This window comes from Saccopteryx leptura, chromosome 1 (genome assembly GCF_036850995.1).
Source record: "Saccopteryx leptura isolate mSacLep1 chromosome 1, mSacLep1_pri_phased_curated, whole genome shotgun sequence".
Taxonomy (NCBI): domain Eukaryota; kingdom Metazoa; phylum Chordata; class Mammalia; order Chiroptera; family Emballonuridae; genus Saccopteryx; species Saccopteryx leptura.
Genome location: NC_089503.1, coordinates 142,238,234 through 142,253,747, shown reverse-complemented (window position 1 = coordinate 142,253,747; position 15,514 = coordinate 142,238,234).

Below are 15,514 nucleotides of genomic sequence, written 5' to 3'. Positions count from 1 at the left end.
CTTCACCCCTAGGTCCTGGCTGGTTGGCTCAGTGGAACAGCGTCAATCTGGCATGTGGAAGTTTGGATTCGATCCCCAGTCAGGGCACACAGGAGAAGTGCCCATCTGCTTCTCCACCCTTTCCCCTCTCCTTTCTCTCTGCCTCTCTCTTCCTCTCCTGCGGCCAAGGCTCTATTGGAGCAAAGATGGCCCGGGTGCTGAGGATGGCTCCATGGCCTTCACATCAGGTGCTAGAATGGCTCTGGTTGCAACGGAGCAACAGCCCTGATAGGCAGAGCATTGCCCTCTAGTGGCCATTCCAGGTGGATCGCAGTCGGGCGAATGTGGGAATCTGTCTCTCTGCCTCCCTGCTTTTCACTTCAGAAAAATAAAAAATAAAAATAAAAAAGAAATAGTTTCACCTCCCCTAGGATATGCTTAGATATGGTCCAACTAAATATGGTAGGAAAGATACTTTGATCACTACACTAATCACTAGGAACTCATTTATTCAAATACTAGAATAGGTTTGACAATGTAAACCAATTGTGGCATCAATACTGGCACCTTATACATGAGGCAGATATTGTTCATTATGTCTGAGCATCACCACTGAGCCCATTACTCACACCCTTTCTCCACAGAGCATTCTAGAAACTTCTTCCTGTCAACTAGGGCTGACATGTAAAATGTCACTTCTCTGCCATCCTAAATCCCAAAGAGTTACTCAATATCCACAGTCAGTTGCATTTTAAAAACCCTAAGGAAACTTGTAACACCCTCCACTGCTTGTCAGTTATTTACTGAGAAACGTCCCACCATTTTCCTTAAAGACACTTCCACAAGTGAACACACTTCAAAAAAATTTTAGGAAGAAATCTCTTCTTTTTTTCTTTTTTCTTTTAAGTGAGAGGGGAGATAGAGAGACAGACTTCCACATGTACCTGACTGGGATCCACCCAGCAACCCTTGTCTGGGGCTGCTGCCTGAGCTATTCTCAGCACCTGAGGCCAATGCTCAGACCAACTGAGCTATCCTTGGTGCCTGGGGCAAACACTTGAACCCATCAAACTACTGGCTGTAGTAGGGAAAGAGAGAGAAGGGAGAGAAAGAGGGGGAGAGAAGCTGATGGTTGCTTCTCATGTATGCCCTGACCAGGGATTGAACCTGGGCCATCTAAATGCTGGGCCACCACTCTATCCACTGAGCCAACTGGCCAGGGCCAGCAATTTCTATTAAATAGTCTAGGTCTATGGAATTTAGGGTACCTCTAATTTTAGTTATAACTGATCCATTATGACAATGTAGTATTAAATCCTTCTTACACAGATAAGGTTGGAAAACATGGGTGAAGAGCTTGAGAACTTTGCCCTCTGGTGGAAGGGCTATGGGAAACTTTCCATAGATGCTTCCTGAACTGGATGGAGTGCCTCATTCCAGTGGGGGCAGTCAGAGTGACCTTATTTAGGACAGTGAAGATACTACTAGTTCCTTGGAGAAAGAATGCATCTTTAGTTTCTGTTTTTTTCATTTACATAAAAAACAAACAGTCTTGACCAGGAGGTGGTACAGTGGATAGAGCTTCGAACTGGGATGCAGAGAACCCAGGTTTGAAACCCCAAGGTCACCGGCTTGAGCATGGGGTCACTGGCTTCAACATGGGATTATAGACATGATCCCATGGTCACTGGCTTGAGCTCAAAGGTTGCTGGCTTGAAGCCCAAGGTCACTGGCTTGAACCAAGGTCATTGGCTTGAGCAAGGGGTCACTCACTCTGCTGTAGCACCTTGGACAAGGCACATATGAGAACACAATCAATGAACAACTAAGATGCCACAACAAAGGAATGATGTTTTTCATCTCCCTTCCTGTCTGTTTGTGCCTGTCTGTCCCTCTCTCCATCTCTGTCTCTCTCTCTGTATCACACACCACACACACACACACACACACACACACACACACACACACACACACACACACAAATAAACCAATGTCAAAAACAATTAAAGAGAGAAGTAGAAAATTATAAAGAAAGTAAAAATTACCTGTTATCACACTGAAAAACTGCCATTAATAGTCTCTATTTGTAGGTATTTTAATACAATTTGATAACAGGATCATATAACTGCATTTTAAACTGACTAGAAAGGCCCATTCTTATAGCATTTCCCTGATCCATATATCAACAGATGAAACATATATTCATCTGTTGGCTAAAGTTTTATGAGGCTGAAAAGTTTATTTCTCAACTAACTGACTCCTTCAAGTTCTAAAAAACCATAAAAGAACAAACTGGGACATGGCTTTTAATGCTCAAGTTTGTGTCCTTTAAATTCTCCATTAGAAACAAAGAAATGTTTTTATTTGGAATGGGACTCAGTATATTGAAACTGAGCTAAGGAAATGTCTAGTTTTGTCAGTCTCAAGTTTATTTTAGCAGTTTCAAGGGTGTTTTCTGTTTGTTTGTTTTTGCTTGGTTCTGTTTTTAACATGTCCATTTGAAACTCTTCTCCCCACTGCCCACCACTTTTTAAAGGATGAGCACTGTTTCAGTATTTCTATGAAGGAGGATTTTGCCATTGCCTGAAGCCAAGCAACCTGATGTTTAAATCAGTGTTGTTACACCAGTAAGCACTGGAGGAGGAGGATGAAGAAATAATCTGCGTTTTACTATGATTTCCAGTGCTTTTGGACCTCACTGGCCCACCTGCAGGAAGGATGGGGACTTCAGGAACTAAATCTGTTTCCATTAAGCAACTGGTCTAACTCTTCAATGAGGGAACATTTGGAAAGGTTCTCCTTCTCTTCGGAATGTTGGCTAGTGCTGCATCCTCTCCTCCACACGCAAGAAATGGGAACTTACACGTGCTCAGTTTTTTAGTGTAGGTGTGTTTTGTGAGGAGTGGCAATATACTCTACCTGTCGAGGATGAGAAACCGCATGATCAAGATTCAAAGTGAACCCACAAAAGATTTCCCTTTCAGGAAAACACATCTGTCAGTGAGATAGTTAAGGAAGAAGGACTGAGCTGAGCAAACTTCCACTGATGGAGTAGACTAGTGCACACAGGCAGGTCGCGTGTCCAACGTGACTGGGCGAAACACTCCACAAGATGTTTGTTCTACTGCTAAAGCCTAGTGGCAAAGAAGATGAGAAGACAGTTTTAGCAACCATTCCATGACAGCACATGAAACCCAGACCCAAAGAGAACTGCAGAACGCCTGAGAGAACCACAGTCAGGGACTCCCAAAGATTTCACCAGCCCCGCTCCTCCCCTCCAAAAGGAGGAAGTCCACCCACCTGGTTAAATGAGCTATGCCTCCTATGGCCCTGTAGTTCATAACGGTCATCCGTTACTTGGCAATCAAGAATGGGCCCAGGTAGGAGCCCAGTTAAAATTAAAGAGAAGGAAAATTAAATTGTTATATCTGATTTATCATTTTAGAGTAAGCAATGAAACAACTGTGAGGCATAGACTGCATAGTTCATGTCTTTGATCAACAAGGGAGCCATGCCAAATGTCAGATTAAATATTCCACAGCTGAAGTGTTTGCATAACTTTTCGGTGGCTACCATTTAAAGAAAGGAAAACAGTGATGGGCCTTTTAAAAAAAATATTCCCTTAACTTGACATGCTCACAGTGTACTGCCAGCAACTGCACTCAAACTTGGAAGGCAAGGCCACGCATATCTTGTCTCTGGCGTGTCCGCGCCAGCTGGCAAGTGAGGCCCAGCGTTTCCATTCGCCCCAGAACCATGAAGCCCCACTGTGCGCCCTGAAGGCCACAGCTGCACTGTGCTATTGTTTAACCATGTCAGCTTTGGCTTAAGAAGCAAGTCATTTTGAGAAGGTATTTCCTGGTTCTTGAAGTGTGTGTCGTGTTTCAACAATTAGTTTGCAATCGCTGCGTGTGTTTTCAGTTTGGGTTGGCTCTGTGGATCTGCTGAGGAAACTGGAGACATTTCTTTTATGGAAACAAAATAATAAGTTTGAGCAAATCAACTTTATTGTCATTGGCTCTGGTGTGGTTTGGTGTAATTTTAGCTTTGTGTTTCTAAAGGATTGCTCAAGAGGCAATGCTCTTCAATCTCAGATTATGTGAGGGAGGAAGAGAGCTGATATCCCAAACACCTATTAAGTGTCAGATTCTTTTTGTTTTTGCATTATCACAATGTCTATTCCTCACAATCTAAGGAAGGGGTTGTCCCTCCATTCATTTTCCTGAGAGGGCCTTTCATTTGCCCAAGGTCCACACTTAAGAACACGAGTTGTAGAATCTAATTGCTTTGTCTCACCCAGATCTGCCACTCACTTTACCTTTCTGCTCTGAGTTTGGCACCTGGAGGATGAGAATAATAATGGGGATCCTCCTCCACTGAAAATTACATATGTGGGAAGTGATCAGTGCAATAACTGGTCAATAAATTCAGCCATTGTTATGCGACAGTGCAGAAATTCTAGGAAAGTCTAGAGTATTTCCTTTCCAAGCTGGTGCCAAGGCCACCTCACCACTGCTCCAGTCATTGACATTCTTCTAAATGGTGAAGGTGTAAGTCAACAGTTACTCAAGGGACTCAAAGTAGAAGGCAATTTAAAATCCTCATGTTAAAATTATTTTTCCTGTTGAGGCAAACAAAGCCTATAGCTCGGGCTTAGGCATGGGCATCTACAAACGCAGCTCTTCTTGCAAAGGACTCAGAAAGAAAGAATTGATGGAGGATATAGAGGCTAGAGGGCTCTATCATCTCATTGTCCAGGTTAGTGGTGTGGATTCGGAATTAAGAAATAAAAAATTGCCATGTGATATGTTTTCTCATGACAGTTGGTATCTAGTCTACTCACTGCAGCTGAAGTGGTGATGGTAACTGTGCTCAACACTCATGCTCAAACCCTGAGTGGGTGCTTTCTGTGTGTCAGTCTCTGTGCTAAGCCCTGGGATGAGTAAGACATGGTCCCAGACAAGTGTTCAAATGAAACTTTACAATACAGAGACCTTGCCCTCCATCACGGCTGTTTAAATTTTAGACCTTCTGGAAACCATTCAGGAGAAAGCATTGTAAACTTCATTAGCTGTCACATAACCAGAAAATTTTTAAGCTTTGTGAAGAGGCTTAGGTAACTTTCTTCAATAATCCTCGGTGAGAAAGCAAAATCCACAAGTAGGAGAGAGGCCTATAATGCAACCAACATGATTAATCACTTGGAAGTTTTTACAGTCTTGCAAGGATTTCCTGGGCCTCAGTAGCACTGGTACCCACCCCCAGAGACTTGGAATCAGAAACCTGAACATGACTTCTGGCCTTGCCATGTGTTAGCTGAATGATTTTAGCCCCAAATCACTCCACCTGTCTGAGTCATATTTTTTTTATCTGAAAAATTGGGAAGTTGAATAATGTTCAGTCTACAGACTTATTATTGAAGAGTGAATAGATGTCTTTGGAAGCTTTTTTTTTTCATGCAGTAAAGACTTGTAAATACCCATTCTTGTTCATTCCATTCATGGACAGACTGCATAGTGTGACTTTTACAATCCAAGTTTCTTGCGTTATACTTTGATATTTGTGAATATTTCATTGGGAGGGTATAAAGGACAGCATCAGTGAGCAATTTCTCAATACCACATCCAGAGGGCAATAGGGGAAAAGAGGGCACTTCCTACTGTTCCATTTTTTAAACCATCATTTGTGGGTCACTTACTTTATGTCAGATATTATACTAACTACTGTGTGCATGTGTCAAATCCCACAATATTCTCATTCTCACACAAGTCTCATTAGATATTATTTTAATTGTACAAATAAAAAAATTTATGTTTTGAAGAAGATGTGGTACATTTATATAATGGAATGTTACTCAGAAAGATTAAAGAATGAAATCTGCCATTTGCGACATGAACAGAGGTCATTATGCCAAGTGAAATAAGTCAGACAGAGAAAGACAACTACCATATAATTTCAATTATATGGGAAATCTAAAAAAAAATAAACAAAACAAAATAGAAACAGTTCCATATCTATAGAAACCAAGCTGATGGTTGCCAGAGGGCAGAGCAAGTGAGTAAAAGTTTTAAAAAAGAATAAAAAGGATAGCACATACAGTTATATACAGTACGTAATACTTGATTTTAAAAGAAACACTATGGTTTTGGAAGCCTAAGCAATATTCTTAAAGTCAGAATCTAGTTAGCAGTTGAACTAGGATGTGAACTTTTATTTGCTTGAATTCAAACTACAGGTTTTTAACTACAATCTATTCTGTGTCTAAAGATGATAATAATAATAATCATCTAAAATGGGCAAGGAATGACTAATAACAATGTCCATTTATTATATTTATAGGAGCTGAAATGTCATAGTTTATAGCTTTCTCTTAAAGTTATATAATTATAAATATGTGCCTATGCATAGGAATTTATGAGATATAAGCTGAGTGAATGGCAAGTGAAAAACCTTCTCTTCTTCCAAACAAGTGGAAAAGATACGTCGTTGAAAATTTAAGGCCATGGTCATTCATTCTTCTCTCTTAAGTTTATATAAACCATATAAATATTATAGATAACATATATTTGTATGTATATGTTATATATTTGGGGAGAAAGTCCTCCAAGGCCATGTGTTTTCTTTTTTCTGGATTTGACGAGTTCTTTAATTCCCACATAGTTGTGTAATCTGTGATTAATTCTTGGAACTCCTGAAACACTCATATGAAGGCAACCTAGATTCCAAACTTAATGAGATTTATCCACCACTAATCTCTGTATCTATTTTTAACTGAACTGTCTTATTTATTTCCAAGATGGAACATGTCTGAACAACATGCCACTGCAGCAAATTCTGCATCCTCCTCTATCAGAGTGTAAGACAGGATCGAAAGCTAGAGTTCAACCTAGAGACGCTTTACCTCTTCTTCATTTCTTAAGATAGAAGAACTGTGTGGTTTAGACATTATGCAGACAAAATAAAACTCAGAGCTACATTTAAACTTGTGTGCCTATCAATGCATGATTATGCTTTATAATTTCTAATTCCATTCTCTGTTCTGCCTCACTCTGGGCCAAAGCAAAACAAATGAAACCAACCCCTCCCCTCAAAGACAATAAACAAGAACAAAAGCAAAACAAACAAAAATCCCCAAACTTGCTTTATTTGAGGATAGTAAATGCAGAACAGTCTTTCAATTCAATGATAAACTGCTTTTCCCTGGTACCCATCGTACTGGGAAAAAGTGCATGTAGCTAATGTGACCTAAGTTGAGAACCTTCCGAGGAGCCACCTGGGAAGGCCTGTACTATGAAGCCACACCCCTTTGGACCTCTTCATTGGGAGTGGACCCATCTTGAATGCTCACTGGGAAGAGGAGTGGAAATGCTGGGCAGACAAAACTAAGATGCCCCGCCATACTGTATCTACAGTATGGAAGATTTGGACTGCTAAATGCTAAGGACCATTTCAGCTCCAGTATTCTCTTATGGTCTGACTTCCCTCACATTTAACATGCTATTCTGTCAAACCCAATTGTAATTACTTTTTTCACAGAAACTGAAACTACTTTACATGGAGCAGGCTGTTTAATACAATTGCCCTGTGAGCAAAATAAAATATTTTTGAGGTTCACAGCAAATTGATGCTAGACAGCTATTTTCTTCTTTGGTCTCTTATTCTGGACTCATGAGCCACGCAATGCATCACACTGATTCTTAGCTGTCACCCTGCTTCTAACTGGCTTCCGAAGTTATCGAGGTCTACGCTGGAACAAAGAAGAGAATACAAGTGTATCACATTTCCAGCAAATCCAGAGTTCTGGAAAATGAATGTTTTCAAACTTTAAAATGCACTAAAGCAGCTTGTTATTTTAGGTACTGACATGGCAAAAGATCCTTTTTTTTTTTTTTTTTTTTAGCAGATAATCACTCTGCCAGCTTTTCTATCCGGGAAGTTGGGTTCATTTAAAGTGAGCACACCTGTGAGTAAAGAGAGCACTTTCAACTCAGGAGGAGAGTGACAAAATTCCAGGTTGACTGGCTGTTGCTCGTGCTTGGTGCCCATAGTAGCAATGCCAAGGGGTTCCTCCTTATCATTGCATTTGGAAGCTAAGAATCTTGGAAATGACATTTCTCATTTATTGTACTCATTCATAAGAACACTTTCAGAGTGCTATTTCATGATACCTATGCAAGTTTAATAGAAAACAGTTTTAAAGTGAAGAGTCTTCAGAAGATTCACTCTTTAATCTAAATAATGTGTAGAAAATAGTAACAAAAAAAGGATGGCTACAAAAAATTAAGGTGTCGGCATGTGTTCAGAACAGTTTCTGAACTGGAGGGACAGAGGCCCTTTGCTCTTCTCCACACTCAGTACTTCTGAGTCCTCATCTAACTGAGCAGGGACTGGCTGAAATACTGATTTGAATAAGAAACTAGTTTGGGAGTGCCACATCCAGGTTATTTTATAGTGGCATCCATCCAATCATTTTAACCTCCGCCTCTTCCTAAAGGACACTAGGAGGATGATTTGTGTTCAGATCCTGGCTCCACAGCTTCTGGGGCAGCTCTGGCAGGGCAGGGCTGGCATCAAAAAGACTTTGCACTGGTCTGATGTGGGGGCTTCTCGGAGCCAGTGCAGGTCCACAGAGTTCTGGACCAAATGTGTTCCTCCAAAATTCACACATTGACATTTCCCCACCAATGTGACAGTATCTGGAGGTGGGCTTTGGGGTGATGACGTCAGGAGTGTGGAGCTCGCACCGATGGGATTAACAACCCTATGAAAGAGAACCCAGAGCCCACTGGGAGTCTCCACATTGAGGACGCAGCCAGGAAACAACCATTTATGAACCAGGACAAGAGCCCTCATCAGACACCAAATCTCCTGGAGCCTTGATTTTTGGACTTCCAGCCACCAGAACTGTGAGGACTAAATGTTTGTTGTTAAAGCCACCAGTCCATAATTGCTTTTTTGTTTTTCTTCTTTTTTAGCAGCCTGAACTAAGACACAGATTAAGCCCTGATATTGCCTGACTGTGTTGCTAAGAAGCCAACTCTATAAACTTACTTCCCTTTCCTTTTTTGGAACCCTAGCTTTTTATCCTTAGCACCTTGTAAGCTCACACAACCCCTCTGTCATCTGTTGCTGCTTCTCTGAAGCTATTTATAGCTCGAGTTATGTCCTCTTTGAGTCTACTTTTTTTTTTCCTAGCTTCATAAATTGAGTGTCATGTCCCAACTTGTGAGGCTTGTTTTCATTGCTCCTTCACTATTCCCTGTGTTAGGGATCATTAAAAGTGGTTAGAGAAAAAAAAATGTATGCATCTGCTTAACATTCAGTGAACATCTATTTGCAATACACCGTGGAGCATCTAAAGTTGAATCAGACTTGGACCCAACTCTCATGTAGTTTCAATGTATAGGAAACATACAACATAAAAAAATTATAAGCAGATAGTGTTAGGAGTCAGCAGCAAGTTCCAAGGAAAATGACACTTGGTCTTCCTGAAAGGTCAAGAAGAGTCTGATGGAAGTCATTTTGGGGTGGAGCTTTAAAGTAGTCTTTAAAAAAAGTTTTTAAAGAGATTCTGTTTCATTTTCTTGATGTCACAGCCCCAGTAGGTGGTTTTGTACCAAATTCAATGGAAGTTGCACAGAACTCTGTGTGGAAGGAGAAAAGAGAAGTAACCACAGAATTAAAAAACAAAAATCCAAATCCTGGATAACTTTTAGCATCTGTTTTACTCCCAAATCAATAAAATTCATCTGGTAACTCTGAAGAAAAGGAGAACAGAAAACCAAAATGGGGAGGAGGGAAGGAAGGGTATATTCACGGAGCAAATGGCACAGGGGAGAAAAAAACACAGTGTTCCAAGGACAGACCTCTCTCCCTCCCAAGCCAGGAAAGCTGAGGGTCTCCTAGATTTATCTCCTCAGAATGAAGCTGAGAGGAAATGAGGGGACGGGAACGTCCTGAGGGGAGTGTGTGTGTGTGTGGGGGGGGGAGAGGCATTAGGGAAGGAAACACGTTGGACAAAGGAGAAGGCACACAGTGAGGGAGACATTTATATATACTGATATATAAACAGATGGTGCTGAGAAACATCTGAAAAAGCAAATGTCCTAAACTTCACTATTCTTTTGGAACAGATCTCCTCCTTGATATCCCTACCTGTGCTGAACTTAGTCCCTTTAATCCCTTTGTCTTTATTCCCTTTTTGATGTATCTCATTAATACTTTGCTCTTGCTTGAGGGAAGCCAGCGATCCCACTGGGCTGAGGCCCCGCATGGATGGACCTGTACCTGGAAAAAAGCCCAAAGTTTCCACTGACCCCGGACTTCCAGTGCCAGGCAATACTAACGCCATTCTGGGACCCGGGTTTGTCTGGGACCCCAAGGCTTTTATAGTCTGTGACTTCCCTTTATGGGAACTATTTCAGGATCTGGCTAGGCTTCCCAGGTGTACTGATAGAGGACAGAGCCAACTCAAATATGACCTCCTGCACATTTGGAACCATAAACACGAAAGCCATGCCATTTCCCAGCACAGTGAAGGTGTCCGGAACGCTCGGGCCTCTAAGCTTACAAAACACTACATCTGCTGACTTTTGAGGTAGGTCGTTAAGTTGGCCAAGCATGTCTTCTCCTGGGACACCCACGTCTCTTGGGAAGTTGCTCTGCTTCCACTGAGGCCATGGTCAGGGATGGTACCTGCTGTGGAGGAGACCCATACTGGAGAGAACACCTGGAAAAACCTATCTGTCCTTGGGATACCATTCAAGGCTCCTGAAACACATGATCAATCACAGGATTGTGTGACATCAAATCAAGTCCCATGGTAACAGCATGAGGAAGTATGTTGGGTTCCATGGCATTTGGGATGGAAACCTGGTTGGAGTAAAAATCATTCCCACTGGGGTGAGGGTTGGCATTGCAACCTGAAGTTTGAGAATTTTGTGTATTAATGCCAATTTCTAGTATGTTATTTGTTGATGGCAAGTTGGGTGAAGGAGTTGAAGGGGGTTATCATCTGAGTCAACTGCAGTCTTTTTTTTTTTTTTTTTTACAGAAAGAGTCAGAGAGAGGAACAGATAGACAGGAAAGGAGAGAGATAAGAAGCATCAATCATCAGTTTTTCATTGCAACACCTTAGTTGTTCATTGATTGTTTTCTCATATGTGCCCTGACCGCAGGCCTTCAGCAGACCGAGTAACCCCTTGCTCAAGCCAGCGACCTTGGGTCCACGCTGGTGAACTTTGCTCGAACCAGATGAGCCCGTGCGCAAGCTGATGACCTTGGGGTCTCGAACCTGGGTCCTCAGTATCCCAATCCAATGATCTATCCACTGCGCCACCTCCTGGTTAGGCCTAAATGATTATTTTTAAATGACAATAATTCAATATGAATACTCAGTCTCTCAGGAATATTACATTCTCACTTCAGAAAACCAATTTAGCCAAGTATAAGGACAACTAAAAGAGTTCTTTCTCTAAGGATAAGACCTCTGATTCATTGCAAAATAATTTTATTTACTGTCACCAAAAGTAATTAGAGCATTCATCCCTAGTGGCTACTTGTCACCTTATAAAAAGTTTCCACATTTATACAGGCAGTACCCAGTGAAATGCATAAGGTCACTCAGCACCCACAGGTCAGCCTCCCACTGACAACAGGAAAGGTGCTGTTTCGCAGACTGGCTCCAGATGTCTATAAGCAGGCCAGGTGCTCACCAAGAGTTTCAGATATGAATGCTCAAGTCAGAGGCACTTCTTCACGTAACTTGGCATGGCATCCTACAAAGCTTCATTGTAATAACCCTGAGGTTCTATTTTGCATGGCAGAATAAAGGAATGTGGACTTGAAATTAAAGTATAAAAAGACTATTTGCCATATTTTGTTGACCTAGCCTAGATAAGGTACCACCTCTGCCGACCCCCTGAGCACTCTAGATGTACGCGGCAGCACCCAGCCAAGGCAGGCATTGCCAAGCGCTCTGCCACATCATTGTTTTCCTCACCAATAAACCAGAATAACCTGGTCACAGAAAATGGGCAGTAATGATTCTGTGGGGAGACCAAAGGGGATGATGAGACTTTGTGGATGATGAAGTAGATGTCAGACAACCTGACCTTGCAGATTGATTCTACCGCCCAAACCTAAGGACTCAATTCCTTGCCCTTGGGGAGATATGCTTTTGCCGCAGAAAATAATGAAACCTGTCTAACATGGGTCAACATTGCTACATTTCATAAAATTTTATCAGAGGGGTTTGGGGGAGGTAGAATAGGATAAAAAGGGGATAAATGATATAAAGAAAACTTGACTTGGAGTGGTGAACACAGTGTAATACAGATGATGTGTTATAGAATTGTACACCTGAAACCTGTATAATTTTATTAACCAATGTCACCCCAATAATTCAATTAAAATAAAATTTTAGAAAAGCTTAATTATATAATTTCAAAGTGATTGCTCAGACCCTATATATTTTTGAGTAGATTTGAGTGAATAAAATAAGTAAACATCTATTATATAACTAGATATAGTTAACATCTATGGAGCACTTAGCATGTGCCAATATATGTAAATAGTCAATGTTATTTTCATATCCCCAGTGTGTGTGTGTGTATATATATATATATATATATATATATATATATATATATATATATATATATAATGTCTCTTTTTCCTTTCTCCTACTACCGTCATCATACGAAGCAGTTTTGAACCTGAATAGACTAAACAGCAATCTTCAGGACCATAAGAAAAGCTGATGCCAATGAACAGGACATAAAACACTCCATTCTCTTCTGGAAGCATGTGTCCACAGACATTTGCCTCAGAGACATGGCTGGTGAAAAGTTCTGTGCTGTCTCTTCTATCCCGTCTATACTTTGCAGTTACAATATGTATGGAATTCAGTGCATTAAGTAATTAGTTCTCAACAGAATGATTTAGTGCAGTTTCTTCTGAAGTCCATGCTAAAAGAGGAAATTAGTAGGCTCAGAAAGGTTCTACCTAAAACCTGTTTCTCTATTTATTGAAAATGACTGTGCCAATTAGGCTTCTCATAAATTTCCCTGCCAAACATCCCTCTGAGGGCTCCAGTCTTCGCCTCAGGTGTTCCCGTGGGTGCTAGCCTGTTGCTGAAATCCCACTGAGGTGGGAGTCAGTGGGTCTGTAATTCCTAGAAATATGTAATTCACTTAGGGGCACAGGGCCCTTGTGTGACCATATATTCAAATGTGATTTTTATTTATTTATTTAGCCCTAACCACATATTTAAATCCATCTTCTGGGGGTTAATAAAAAAAGTCTCATCGGGGCTGCACCAAGTGTGGTCTGCAGACCAGGTGGTGGTCTGTGGATTGTGACCAGTCCGTGCAGTCCTAATTGCAGAACTTGGAAGCGAGCATTTAGAAATTTTATAGCAATCTGACAGAGTAATATTTCTATGTCCATTAAATCTGACAATTTTTAAAATGAGTCTTACATTTTTTTTTTGTTTTATTTTTATTATAACTTTTTTTTTAAATAGTTGATCTTTTTTTCCCAACTTTTTTTTTCTGCTTCTTTTCATACTTGGTCATTTTTTATTTGGATTGTGGGCAGCATAACCTTTCCCTCTTGGTGCTGGGTTTTGCTGTGTCTTTACATAGTAGGGGGCTTTGTTCTGGCCCACGGTTACCTTCCAGGGACCAGCTCGACCCTCCCAGGGTGTGCGTGTGCGCTTAGGTCCCCTTCATGCAGTAAGCAGAGGCAGTAGGAGGTCTTACCTTGCTTGTTTCCCTTTTCCAAGGATCACGTTCCTACAAGGACATTGTTCAGAGCAGAAAACCGTAGTTTCATATATATTTCTGGTTTCCAAATTGCTTACTGCGGAAGAGTGAATTGACCTCTTTTTTTTTTATTTTGGCTTAAAACAGATTTCCTAGGACTTTATATTGACGTCAAGTAATCCACTTTCAGTAATTTTACTATAGTTTTTTAAAGGATTAATCAACAATGGAAAAAAGTTTTTTTTAAAGCAAAACAACAACAATAAAACCCCAAACAACTCAATTAAAAATGAGCCAATGACTTAGACATTTCAGTGAAGAGAATATAAAATGGACAATAAGCACATAAAAAGATGATCAAAATCACTAATCATTTGAGAAATAGAGATGAAAACCACAATAAGAAAGGGAACCCTCCTGCACTGCTGGTGGAATGCAGACTGGTGCAGCCATTGTGGAAAACAGTATGGAGATTCCTCAAAAAATTAAAAATCAAACTGCCTTTTGACCCAGCTATCCCACTTTTAGGAATATATCCCAAGGACACCATAGCACTGTTTCAAAAGGAGAAATGCACCCCCATGTTTATGGCAGCATTGTTCACAATAGTGAAGATCTAGAAACAGCCCAATTGTCCGTCAATGGACGAGTGGATTAAAAAGCTGTGGTACATATACACAATGGAATACTATGGGGCCATGAAAAAGAAGGAAACCTTACCTTTTGTGACAACATGGATGGACCTGGAAACTATTATGTTGAGTGAAATAAGCCAGGCAGAGAAAAAAAAATATCGAATGACCTCACTCATCTGAAGAATCCAATGAACAATGTGAACTGAGGAACGGAATTGAGACAGAGGAGGGATCAAAGGGACCAGAGGAAAAGAGGACAGAGGGAAAGGGGATGATAGAATAGGATAAACCTGAAGGGAGGTGGGGAGGGTGCTATCGGGAGGGGGGCAAGGGAGATGTTGAGGGGAATACAGGGGAGGGGAATGCATTCGGGGCAACACTAGAATCTATGTAAACACAATAAATTAAAATAAAAAAAAAACTAAAAAAAAAAGAAACCACCTCATACTCATTAGGATCATTATCATACACAACAACAATCCTCAGAAAATAACAAGTTCTGGCAGGAGAGAAAATGGAACCCTTGTCCATCACTAAGGGGAATGTACAACAGTATAGCCTCTACAGAAAACAGCATGGTGGTGCAGCAAAAAATATCTTATGCCCAGCACCTTCAATGCTGGATATATACTCAAAAGAATTGGAAACAGTGACTCAGATATGTGTCCACCCATATTCATAGTAGTAGTATTTACACTAGCCAAAAGGTGGAAGCAACTCAAGTGTTTGACAAATGAATGGATTTATAAAAAGTCATATTTCAAACAGTGGAATATTATTTAGCCTTAAAAAGAAAGAAAATTCTGACATGTGCTGCAATAGGAATGAACCTTGAAGATATTATGTTAACTGAAATGTCAGTAGTCACAAAAGGACAACTACTGTATGATTTCACTTACATGTGGCACCTAGAAGAGTCAAACTGACAGAGTCAAAGAGTAGAATGGTGATTGCCAGGGGCTAGGGGGAGAAGAGAATGGGGAGTTATTTTTTAATGTGTACAGAGTTACAGTTTGAAAAGATGAACGAAATTCTAGAGATGGACAATGGTGATGGTTGCACAATGATGTGACTGTACCTGATGCCCCTGAACTGGACACTTACAAGTGGCAAAATGGCAAATGGTACGTTATG